Source organism: Mesocricetus auratus, unplaced genomic scaffold (genome assembly GCF_017639785.1).
Source record: "Mesocricetus auratus isolate SY011 unplaced genomic scaffold, BCM_Maur_2.0 Super-Scaffold_100004, whole genome shotgun sequence".
NCBI lineage: Eukaryota > Metazoa > Chordata > Mammalia > Rodentia > Cricetidae > Mesocricetus > Mesocricetus auratus.
In genome coordinates this window covers 63,538,666-63,552,335 of record NW_024429189.1, presented here as the reverse complement: position 1 = coordinate 63,552,335, position 13,670 = coordinate 63,538,666, and positions in this window count along the sequence as shown.

The window sequence follows — 13,670 nt, the reverse complement described above, 5'->3', positions numbered from 1 at the left end:
ACTGCCAGAGGAGCCAGGAAACAAGAAGGATCCCAAGAGAAGAACCCATGGTCCCCTGAAGAAGGGGAGGGGGATAGAACCCCTGAGCAAATTTGGAGCAGTGGGGGAGAGAGAGGAGGGAGATTGAAAGGGGAGAGGGGAGAAGGGAGGAGGAGAATAGGAAAACTGAGACAGGGGAGGAATAAAGGAGGGCAAGAAAGGAGATGCCTTGATAAAGGGAGCCAGTACAGGTTTGGAGAGAGTTTGGCACAAGCAAATGATAAGGGATCCACAGGGATAACCCCAACTAAGAACCTAGACAGTGGTGGAGAGGCTGCCTTTGATGCCCTTCCCCTATAAAGAAATTGATGACCACCTTGGTTACCATTCCTAGAAAATTTTTTACTTTGAAAACAAAGTTTATTCCAAAAAATTCGAAAATTTAAAGGAAATGGACAGTTTTTTGGACAGATACAACTTACCAAAATTAATTCAAGAACAGATAAGCAGTTTAAATAGACCTATAACCACTAATGAAATAATCAGTCATCAAATGCCTCCCAAGCAAAAAAAGGCCCGGGCCAAATGTCCTCAGTACATAATTCTACAAGAAATTCACAGAACAGTTAATACCATTTTTTTCTCAAAGTTTTCCATGTAATAGGAGAGATGTAATTGCCAAACTTTTTATTTTTTATTATTATTTATTTTATATTAGAAACAAGGTTGCTTCACAAGTCAGATCCAGGTCCCTCTCCATTTCCCTCCCCTCCTCCCGTGCCCTCCCCCGAACCCCTCAATATCCCTCATTTCCCCAGGGAGGGTGAGGCCCTCCATGGGGGTGTCCATGGTCTGTCATTTCATCCAGTGCAGGGCCTAGACCCTCCCCCAAGAGTCCAGGGTGAGACTGCATCTCACATTGTTGGATGGGAGTCCAAAGTCCATTTGTATACCCGGGATAAATACTGATCTACTGTCCAAGGCTCAATAGATTACCTAGGCCTCCTCACTGACACCCACATTCAGGGGGTCTTGATCAGTCCCATGCTGGATTTCCAGGCATCAGCCTGGGATTCAAGAGCTAACCCTTGTCAGGTCAGCTGTTTCTGGGGGCTAAACCAGCCCAGTCTTAATCCCTTTGGTCATCAGTACTCCCTCTCTGTCACTGAATTTCTTGAGTTCAGCTCAGTGCTTAGCCATGGGAGTCTGCCTCTTCTTCCATCAGCCACTGAATGAAGGTTCTGTTTCCCAGACTCTCTGGCCATGGGATTGTAGGCTGACAACATTCCTAGAAACTTAACCCAGTAGCTGATCAAAACAGAAACAAGCACCCACAGCTAAACACTGAGCCATACTCCCAGAATCCAGTTGTGGAGAGGGAGGAGAGATGAGCAAATAAGCTAAGACAGAACTGGAGATACCCGAGGAAACAGTTGACCTGACAGAATGAGAGCATGCAGACCCTAAAAGCGGGAACCAGTATTAGACCAAATCAAGCTCTCTGAATATGTGAGCCAGCTAGGAGGCTAAGGCATTCTTGGAACCTCTGACTGTGGTGCCAGTGTTTATTCCTAGGTCACAAATGGACTTTGGGAGCCTATTCCCTATGGAGGGATACTATTGCAGCCTAGATAAGGAAAGTATGGCCTGGGCCCTCCCCCAATGATGTGATGGACTTTGATGATCCTGCATGAAGGGCTCACTATCCATGGGGAGTTGGTGGGAGGTGGGTTGGGGGCTCCATGGGAAGCATGGGAGAATGGGAGGGCAAGGTAATGGGGGGTGGATATGTAAATAAGAGTGTTTCTAGCCACGGGTTGGTGGCACACGCCTTTAATCCCAGCACTCGGGAGGCAGAGGCAGGCGGATCTCTGTGAGTTCCAGGCCAACCTGGTCCACAGGGCGAGTTCCAGGACAGCCTCCAAAACAATACAGAGAAACCCTATCTCGAAAAACCAAAAAAAAAATGTTTCTAAATTAAAAAAAGGAAGAGTCAAATGTCTAACAGTCCTTACCTGTCTGTGTTTTTTTTTTCTTCTGAAAGCCAAGAGATGATGCCTCAGAACTGCTGCCTCTTTCTCCATTTCTGATTTCCCAACGTGCAATATCCTATGATGGCAGAGTCTCCTTTGAATGTATAGAAAAACATAGCAGGAGGAGAATCCATTCTCTTTGGATTATAATGCACTGTACCTGGAGTTGGAAAGGAAGGAGGAGGAGTGTTTATTAGGTGGAGAGTATATATTTCTTAGAGTCTGACTGGTTTTGGCTTCAGTACGTGCTAACAGAGTTACCTTTAACAAGTGCTGCAAAGGCTAAGCCTGTGGAACATCAAGGGAAATGAGATCTTGCCCAGCTGTGTGATTGAGATTTACCTCCATCTCCTCTTCAGCTGGCATCCTTCCTTCAGTGCTGCAGGGTGACATTTACCACAGTTCAGAAGTTCACAGAAGGATTCAGTCTGTCTCTGGGGCCTTTCCCCAGAATTTTACTCTTTGCTTGTGGCTTCCAAGGTTAATGTGCAAGAGGGAGCACACAGCTCGTACTGGCTCTTTGTTTTCTTATGTTTGAAAAGCAACAGAGGCTTTGGGGGTTCGGGTGCCTTATGTCCTGATGTAGGTTAAGAATTACCTACAAAACATGAGAGAAAGTAAAGCTAAGAACTAATGCTGATAAAGTAGAAGAGAAGTTAACCTTGATAAATCATACACTAGGTCATGCCGATGGCTCTCCCTTCCACACTCCAGAAGAAGTATTGTTAAGTTATTTTATAAATGTAAAGATTGTATTTTTAGTAAGTAAATTTATTCACAGGCTCCTCGTTTTTATGCAACTAGAAAGAAGAGAAATCTTGAAGTACTAAAGACTGACTGTCTTGAATATTGACTTATCAATCCCTACAGAGTGTTTAGTTTTCTATTCTACTACACAAGAAGCACACTTATGGAGATTAAGAGTCACAGTCATGCATTCAAATGTCTTCAGTATTAAAAATCACTTCTATTTTCATCGTGGTTTTTATCTGAACTCTTTCCTAAAGAGTCATACACCTTCAGGATGGGCCTTTCAGAACCGTGGGCCCTCTCTAACATTGCAGGTCAGGGTAGCACACTGAACTTATTGACAGTGTTAATGTGCTGAGAACGATTGAAAATTTGAATATAAATGTAAATTCTATACAGTTTTTAAAAATTGATGATCATTAAGAAGGGGACACTCCTTCATTGCTGGTGGGAGTACCAACTGGTTCAGCCACTTTGGAAATCAGTACGGAGATTCCTCAGAAAAATGGGAATAAACCTACCACAAGACCCAGCAACTCCTCTCTTAGGAATATATCCAAAAGATGCCCATTCATACAACAAGGATGTCTGTTCCACTATGTTAATAGCAGCATTATTTGTAATAGCCAGAACGTGGAAGCAACCTAGATGTCCCTCAACCGAAGAGTGGATAGAGAAAATGTGGTACATTTACACAATGCAGTATTATTCAGAAAAAAACAATGGAATCCTGAGATTCGCAGGCAAATGGATGACACTAGAAGAAACCATCCTGAGTGTGGTAACCCAGTCACAAAAAGAGAAACATGGCATGTACTCTCTCATATATGGATTTCAGACATAGATCTGGGGAGTTCCAGCCTACAATCCCATGGCCAGAGAGTCTGGGAAACAGAAACTTCATTCAGTGGCTGATCGAAGAAGAGGCAGTCTCCCTCGGTTAAGTACTGAACTGAACACAAGAAAGCCAGTAACAGAGAGGGAGGACTGATGACCAAAGGGATTAAGACTGGGCTGGTTTAGCCCCCAGAAACAGCTGACCTGACAAAGGTTTAACTCTTGAATCCCAGACATCAGCCTGGGAATCCAGCATGGGACTGATCAAGATCCCCTGAATGTGAGTGCCAGTGAGGAGGCCTAGGTAATCTATTGAGCCTTGGGCAGCAGATCAGTACCCATCCCGAGTATACACACGGACTTTGGACTCCCATCCAACAATGTGAGGTGCACTCTCACCCTGAACTCTTGGGGAAGGGTCTAGGCCCTGCCCTACATGAAATGACAGACTATGGACACCCCCATGGAGGGCCTCATACTCCCTGGGGGAATGAATGGATAATGGGGGGTTGGGGGAGGGCACGGGAGGAGGGGAGGGAAAGGGAGAGTGACCTGGAACTGACTTGTGAAGCAACCTTGTTTCTTATCTAAATTTAAACTGAAAAATAAAAAAATTTTAAAAAAAGAATCAGGGTACATAAAATTTTCAAACTTAAATATTAAAGAACATTTAAAAGAATATATTTGATGATAGCAAAAGACACCCCAATGATTATGACCCTTGTGAACCTGATGTTGGCCCCAAGAGGCAACCCAGCCAATTAGAATCAGCATGATACTCAATGGCAACAGGAGACATGAAAATAAACACAGACCCTGGCTACTGTAGGACCAAAGACCCACATATGGTCCTTGGTAGTCACCTGATCCAGATATTGTCATAGCCCCGGTGGCAAACAGACCTCCCTCCTCAGTCTACTCCTCACTGACATCATGTCACCATGGACCCATGTAGCAAGGGGGCTTCTACCATTTACCCAATCCTCTCCATCTATCTTCTTTTATGTGTCTTTCCATGGCATATGAACCATTCTGCTTCTCTAACTCTCCTAATTCTCCCCCGTTTATTTAAAATGAGGGGGCCCAAGTGTCTCTGGCTGTCTTGCGGACAGCCTGGACTCAGGGACCAGGGCTGCCTTTCTTCTTGCCTGCTGAGAATATCTCAGCTAGGCCCCATCTGCAGGAATCTACATCAGGCTGATGTGACTGTCCTGCCACCAGCCTCGGACCAGAGACCCAGGTTGACTTTTTTCTTTCAGTAAGGATGGTATATCCAAAAGCAGAGGCTTTGACCCAGACCAACTACTGATTGCAGTGAACAGGCGCCAGTCAAGCTGATGGGACAAAGGGGCATACAATATGACACACCTATACTTCCAGTGCCATCAGGACATGTGAAAAGGTGATGAATAGCCAGAAGAGAAGAAGCAGAGATTTTCTTGTTTAAAATATGGTTTTTACTCTGTTTAGGTTTATTGGGTTTCTTGTTGTTGTATTGTTGTTGTTCTTGCTTTTGTTTGTTTGCTTACTTTGTTTTTTTTTTCTTTCATGGTGGGGATGAGGGGGCAATATGGGGCATTAGGAGGTGAACATAATTAGAGTACATGATGCGAAACTCCCAAAGATTCAATAAGAAAGTTAAGAAAACAATATATTTGCCTATGAGAAATGAATTGAGAATTCAGAAGTCAGAGCTCTTTCTTCAGAAGGCATGTGCTTCCCAAAGAAGCAGGAAGTTCATCCTGCAAACAAAATGCAGTGTTTGCAAAAATACAAACAATTGAGAACAGGGTCTCCACATGTGTTTTTCGTTTAGAAGATCATAAGCTATTGATTGCAGGCACAAATTGCTTAGAAACACAGAACTAGATAAGAAAATGAAATCCTCCCTAATGATGGGGCCCCTGGATTATGTGCTTGAAATGTTCTTTCTCATGAGCTTATCAGGCAACCACAACTGTAAAGTTATTTGCACTGGAAGCAGATAAACACTTTCAGGGTTTACACTCCATGCAGCACAGAGGAAAAGCCAATAAAACCAATTACCAGGCAGTTGAGTTGCTCATTAGATGATCAGCATAAGCAAATAACCTGGTCTGGGATCAATCACCCACTCCTCCTGGCAGAGCAGGCAGCTTGGTACATGAAGTAGGAGACACTGCTGTATCTGAACTGTGTCTTACAAGCCAGCATCTGCAAGGGCCTATCAGCTCACATGACACACACACCTGTTGATTCAGAGTCTAATAAAATGTCCTCTCTCGTCACTCAAGGGGGAGAGAGAGTGAGAGGAGAGCAGAATCAGTAGAACACCCTAATGACATTCAGACTGAGAAAGCACAGACTAATATTCTAAGAGCTGAGTCAGATCAGCAAGAAAGGAGTCTGAACCTAATTGAAACATGAAAGCAAAATACAGCTATCTGAATGAAAGAACAGGGCCAGTGAACATGGAGAAGAGGCACAGAGAGGTAGCAGAGGAGTGACAATGTGTGGGTTTATCATGGTAAATATTTATTCTTGGGAATGAGTAAAAGCAGTAACAAGCAAAACATAGCTAACAGGCATTTAATGTGAATACTTGTTACAGTCTGTTAAAGGGTTCTCAAGCAAACATCTTCAAAATACAATTATTTCTATAAAATTGCATATAGACCCACTGTTTGCAGGGCAAGTCACTGGACTACAGGGCAATGACAAGGATAGATATCATAGATTCCCACATTGTATATGGTAAAGGTGAGTACAAGGAGCTATTCTGATCAGAGACATTGCACCTAAAAAATGTATAATTGTATGTAAAACAGAATAGTTTCTTCTTCGTTGTGGTCCTTGACCTGTAAATATGTCCTTACATGGCCAAGGTAAATTAAAATGACAGGTAGGAATAAAGTTTGGAATCAATTGACTTTACAATAGGAACTGAACTAGTCAAGCTAAGAATGTTAAAATGAAAACTATACATAGCACAACAGTCAACACAGAAAATGTGATGGAAGTAACAGAACACGTGAGAACTTTCCTTGGTCTGATAACTTATAAGATGTTGGAAATGAATGTTAGCTGAGGAAAGCTGGCTGACTCTACACATTAGAAGACCAAGTAAATGAAGTCTCTTCAGTGTACTACATCATAGTATTGATTTCGGTCATGTGAAATTCATGGTACTGTTTTGAACACTAGAACTATAAGATGAAGAAATTACATTGTTTAAACCAATACTTGTGTAATAATTTGGATGGGAAAGCTTTTCTTTAGAACTCATAAATATGGACAACGGTGTATTTTAGAAACAAAATTCATTGTTTTTGACCAGGTTTGTATTATGTGGCATGAGACACAGCTGAGGAGACTAAAATAAAAAGAATGTAACAGTCAGCCTTGCAGGCCTTTGTGATGCTCCCATTAGACCCTGCTAATAGCTGGAATCCTAAGTACCTAGGGAAAAGCCAAGGCAAATTCATTCTGGGATAGTAGCAGACATGGATTATGTATGAAATAAATAAATCAAACACAGAAATAAGCAAACTAACAAACCCTTTTAAATGTTCATATTCTGAGTACTTAAAAATAAGTGAACTCTAGTTTCATTTTGGGAATTCTCATCCTTTATCCATGGCATGATTGAATATTACAGTTTGAATTAGACATGTAAAAATTGGAATGGTGTGGATAGAGGAAGAAATGGACAGATGTTATTTTCTTAAAACGTAATTGAATTGAATACAACCTTTCAATGCCTTTGCATGTTCTAGGTTCTTGTGTAACAAGCACACATTTCAAATTTATTAGTGATTTGCAAACATCATTCACATGTAGCTTGATTTATAAGCGAGAAATAATTGACAGATGAGTTTGTTTGTAAGCACTAGCAGATCCCAGTGATACACAGGACTGTTAACAAGCTCTAGCCACCTTCTATGTGAGGGCATCAGATATTTTGCTTCATTCTTGATAATATGTATTCACAAATATGTATCATTGCAAGGACCTGGAAATTTGGAATCTATGTTCCTCTAGCCATTGTCTCTAACCAGCATCACTTTTTTCATTTTTATTTTTCCCTTATCTGTGTAAGAAGCACGAGTATATTGTTTTCCACCTGACCTTGCCTATATGTTCCTGAGGATACTTTAAATGTCTATGGATACCAGTCCTTCTCATTGTCCTCCCATCTAAATTTATATTACAACATGATAGTATTTACTTGTAAATACTTTAGGAAAGTGGGAAGAGAACAAAATAGACTGAAAATACAGTTTCTTCTACTAACTCTAGAATACTGGCAAGTCATATACCTTCTTCAAATTCAGTTGCAAAGAAGGAATAACACTCTTACCACCCCTGTTTACAGACTGATGATATGTCTTCCCTAGAGTATAAACAGAATTGTTTCCCATGGTTGCAACATTATTTTACATCTGAGAATGCCACTGGCTATGTAAATATATACCTGGCAGCAGAAAAAGTTGTGGCTCGATGGATAGCACAGCAGAAATCTGTACAAACATGTTAATCAACATAGAAGAAACCATGTTTCTAAGTGTGTTACACTTGTCCACATGCTTTGAGACCCTATAGCTTCCCATATGAAATCTCCTTTGGATCCTTTAAATTGCCTTCCTTGCCTGGCAAGGGAGGGTTTCTTTAGGGGGAAGTAAGTCTGAAACTTATTTTATTTCTTTCTTTACACTTTCACACATCCCCACAACGTCACCTAAGCATACTCAGCTCCATTACTGTCTCTCATCATGCCTAAAGCCTGCTGATGCCCTTGACCTCAACTAGTCACTCTCATTCTTCCCTGTCTGGGTCCCTTTCTTCTGTTCTGTGCAAGTCTTGCTTAGCAAACCAGAGATGTGTGATCATGATTCTAATGGTCACATTATATCTTGATGACATGGCTCCGTGGCTCTCCTCTTTATTCCCTGCCTCTTACATATCCTTTACAATGTTTCCTGTGTCTTGGAAAGTTGATGTCCCATGTACGTCTCTGTTCACTCAGGAACCCCTTATTTTCAGCACTTTAATCACTAATGAGTTTCTGAATTAACCATCACCCACTATATAAAAAATACTTTCTGAACCAAGTGAAAGCATTATTATTATATGAGTATAAACTTAAATATTTAGAAGACAGTTTCACCAAATGTCCACTTAGCAAACCATAACATTAAGAACTTTCAAATTCTTAACTGAGACAAACTTTAAATTTGCCACATGGTCACTAAGTGGACCTTCTTGTCCATTGGATGCAAAGCTCATATTTAAACATTAATGAGATGGTTAGAGAGATTTTTTGAGGCTAAGAATGCTGACAGAGCACCAGAGCCCCATAGCAGGTAGCTCACAACCACCTGTGACTCCAGGACTTGGGGTTCAAAGCCCGTCTCCTAGCCTGTGGTTATCTGCACTCATACACATACCTACACACAAACACAAATGTATCTTGGAATTTTGATTGGTTTAGCCAATGACTTTTGGGGTATCAAGTTCTAAGGAGTGGTCTTGTCTGTTACCTGACAATTGATAAACCAAGGGGGAAGGGTCTCTCGTACTGTTGCTCTAAAACTCTCTTGGGTTGTACAGATGTACAAGAAGCAGCATGTGATCAGTCCCCAGCTCCCTTGGTTCCAGCTCCATGAGTCTCATTTCCCCATAGGATCTTTTAATAAATTTATATTTCTATATAATATAAATATACATAAACATCTACATATACTTATATATACATACATACACATATATTTGTGGTTCTCCCATCACAAATACACAAGATTAAATTGTTTACAATGAAGTCTTTGTGCCACGCACACCCTTAATGCTGTTAGAAAAGTAGCCATGGGTAATACACAAACAAATAGACATGGCTTCAGTGAAATCCTGTATTATTTTACAAAATGCAGAGAGCTGTATTTGCGGATCTCTGCTCAAGATTCCACCAGGTTAATTTGTGTTTTCTTACAACATTTCCTCTTGATCAGGTTAGATTAAGATACGATATTAAAGTGTAAGATCAGGCTTTTACATAGAAAATGGAAACTGGGAAGAAACGGCCAAAAGTAGAAAGGGCATTAGTCTCAGCCCTGTTCTGTGAAGGCACCATGAGATCTATAGGATTGTGTATCATGAAAAAAATAGTCTTTTTAAAAAGAAAACATCACCAAAAATACTGGTTCTTTCTGACAATGGACCATGGCTTAAAGATTCTAAATATTTTATTTTATCTTCTACATCAATCTCCATTTTTCCCAGTAGCATGTTTGTTAGTGCTAACAGTGAGATCTGTGGTTATTTTCTGGGGAGCCCTCATTAGCGATTTGTAAATTTGTTCTTATATTTTCTTGGGAAAAATACATCTTTTTCTAGCAGGCAAAGTCTTTAATAATCCAATATCAACCATATTGTTTTAGAAGCAGCCCTTTGGGCATATGCACAGTGTGCATTCCTTGGCCCAGATACACTTTCATTTCCTATGTTTTTCCCTTTGTTCCTTTGATATTATGGTTTTGTACTTTGTGGGACTCATCATATGCAGTGTCCTTTATGTATCCTCCAACATAATTTCCTTCTCTGCCAACTGCAGTCAAGTCTTCTATCAGACAGCAAGCTACATTCATGTATAACAGTATTGCTGTTTTCTAGTCCATCTTATCCTTTGTCCATACATAAAATAAAGTTCCATCTTCTGCAGCTCTGTGCCTGGCTATAGGACAAAGCATATGACAGCACTGCAATATTCCACTGCTTAACACAATGTCATTTCTAAAACAGCGGGTCATTACAACTAAGTCCAGAAATTGATGACACTGGACCCACAAATATTAATTTTGCTGTACTCTTTGAATTCTTTTAGGAACTCTCTCCTTGGCACATCAGCCCCTTTTCTCCTAAAATTAGGACAGTCTTATCACCAAGAGGGTTGGATTAATAAAACTACAAGACAAATTTTCTGTGACATCAAAACAAACCAGAGATGCTTAACTCACATGCAGCAATTATCAGATGAAAACTAGAGAATGAAATGCCATTTACAATCCATTTATATCATGCTGAATGTCACTGTATAAAAACACACTTCTGGGGCAGAAGGAAGCCAGCACTGATGAACAGTTAGTTAGGCTATAGTCCATGACAACTGTTTGTTTTCAGTGTGATCCTCAAGATTTTGCTTTAGGTCAAAACTTAATTGGATACTTACCAGGAAAGAGCTAACACTAGTGAGTAAGATTTTATAATCTGTGTCAAACTTATGTATGTGCAAAATTATAAAGCTTACTTGGCATTTATCTTAACCATGAGTACAATTCTGAAATATGAAAGTTGACAAAACTAAGAAATGTTTGTTTTGTGTGGGTAGAAAATACTGAGAGACTCACTCTGGCATTTTAATTCATTTTTTGAAATAGGGATTTCCTGTTTAACCCTGCTTATTCTGCAAATTGCTCTGTACACAACCTGAATTTGATCTCAGAAATCAAACTGCCTCTGCTACTGGGTACTGGGTTTAAAGAATTTGTGCCATTACACATAGTTTAAGTATTTATAACAATGATTGCATTAGAAACAACTGATGAATGTGATGGCCATATTATATTTAACTGGTCTGCCTTTATTTTTAATTGTAGTCATATATTGTTTGTAACAAATAAAACATGCTTTAAGATTAGACTGAAAACCTAAGCCACTAGTTAACCGCATGCCTAGTTAACAGCTAAGCCACTAGGTGGTTAACACACTAAGCTGCTAGTTAGCCATACAAGACAGTCAGTGGATGTCACTCCTTTAATCCCAGCACTTTGGAGAAAAGAGACAGATAGATTTCTGTGAGTTCAAGGCCACCCAGGGATACATGAGAATGAATCAGTATAAAAGAGAAACAGATCTTGTGCCTTTAATCCCAGCACTAGAGGGAATATAAGGCAGGAACTCAGGGCAGTCTCAGAGAGCAGTCTGGGTGGGTCTGAGGAACAGTGCAGATTGGAGATGCAATCTGAGGTTCAGGGAATCACGCCTTTGCTCTGAGCATCTTTAGTGGTAATAACTTTCTTGTGGGTGGCTACTTTTTTTGATCTTCAGCATGAACCCCAATATCTGTCTCTGAGTTTTTATTAGTCATGCTACATTTAATTTAGTTACAAATGGAAGAAAATAATTATAATCATGTTTTCATGGTGCATGGTAAACATTTACTTATCCATATGAATTTCACTTTCAGGTAAACTTGATCACTGTCAAAGTAAGAACTTAAAGTATGGCAGGCAGGGTTGCTGTGGGCATATGCTGTAGGAAAAAAGCTCACTAAGAATAAATAGGTAGTCTACAAGATTCTCCTTTGATAGATGCTTGCCCACATCTGTTAGTTAAACTTAAGTCTGCAGAAGAAGCATATATGTACTCCCAATCATGGTCTTTGTTGTTGCTAATTGTCTATAACTATTTTGTCTTTACTGTTGCTTACCTTAATTTAAATAATTGGGCTATCTAATGAAGAAGATACTAAGCAAGGGTGTCTGACTGTATGAGGACCAGTAACAGTGACGCCCTTCCTTCCATATGAACTTGGTAAGGTGTGATAGTTTGAAATAAAACAGCCCCCGAAGGGAGGTGTGACCTTGTTGGGTAGATGTGGTCTTTCCGGAGGAAGTGTGTCACTATGGAGGTGGGAGCTAAGGTCTCATATATGGCCAAGCCATGCCTGGTGATACAGTCCACTTCCATTTCCTTGTGAGTCAAAATGTAAGAACTCTCAGCTCCTTCTCTAGCACCATGTTTTCCTGCATGCTGCCTTGTTTCCCCACGTGATGATAAAGGACTAAACCTCTTTAACTGTAAATGAGCAACCTCAGTTAAATATTTTACTTTATAAGAGTTTCTGTGGTAATGGTGACTCTTCACAGAAACAGGAACACTAAGACATATGGCTTCCTCCCTAGGTAGCTGGTGCTACTTTGGCAGTTTGTGTAGATGAAACTAACCTCCATCAGTTCATTGAAAATAATGGAGATTGCTGGGCGGTGGTGGTGCATACCTTTAATCCCAGCACTCGGGAGGCAGAGGCAGGCGGATCTCTGTGAGTTTGAAGACAGGCTGGACCGACAGCCTCCAAAAACAATACAGAGAAACCCTGTCTCGTAAAAAAAAACAAAAAAAGAGAAAATAATGGAGATTATCTAGACAATCTTAAATGCCTTCTGTCCACCGAAAGATCATCAGAGCAGAGGGTACATTTCCCTGGGGAAGAAGAGTTTCCACCTGTGGCAAGATTAGGCAGCCCATGCCTAAGGTTGTATACCTTTCTGGAAGGTGAGCTGTACATATTTTAAACTTGCCTAGACAGCATTCTAAATCCAAGTTTCATACCAAATAGCTATGCCCTGCCTGTTCAGTGTCACTGACTGGCCTAGGCCAATGTTCCAGATAACCAGAGATGTAGTCAAGACTGAACAACAAAATGTGATGCAGAAACCTATTGGACTGAGGAAATCAATCTCCTCAGACAAGTGACAAAGGGAAAATGTCCCTAGAGAAAGCAGACAGCCTCAGCCAGAAACTCTCAGATTTAAGGCTTGAGTCTCATTTTAAGTTATCCCTGAGAAGATCCCAGGTCTTTTCATTGTATGTAACCGATTGTGCTTGCTATAATCAAACTGAAAGGAGTAATTATCAAGTACCTGGTACATTTTAGGAAAAGAAAAATCTAGATTTGGGATTTTTTTCTTAGTTAAATATCTGCCATGTATAAGATACAGTGTTAGAACTGCACCAAATCAAAGATGAGCTTATCACATAGAGCTGCTTTGAAGGACTCTCTAGTCACATAACAGAGATGTCTCACCTCAGTGGTGACACCATGGAACATGGAACAAGAGAAGCCCATCACCAGTAAAACAAGAGGGCAGAGGTGACTGAATAGAATGAGGAAAATCTACCTAGAAGAAGGAATATAATTCTAGTATTTATGGTCACTAGGAAAAGTATACAAAAGGACTGCATGTACCTAGATCAACCCAACAAATTTAAATGAATTAAATTATGTCAACATCAACAAATACTTTCATAATGGAATAG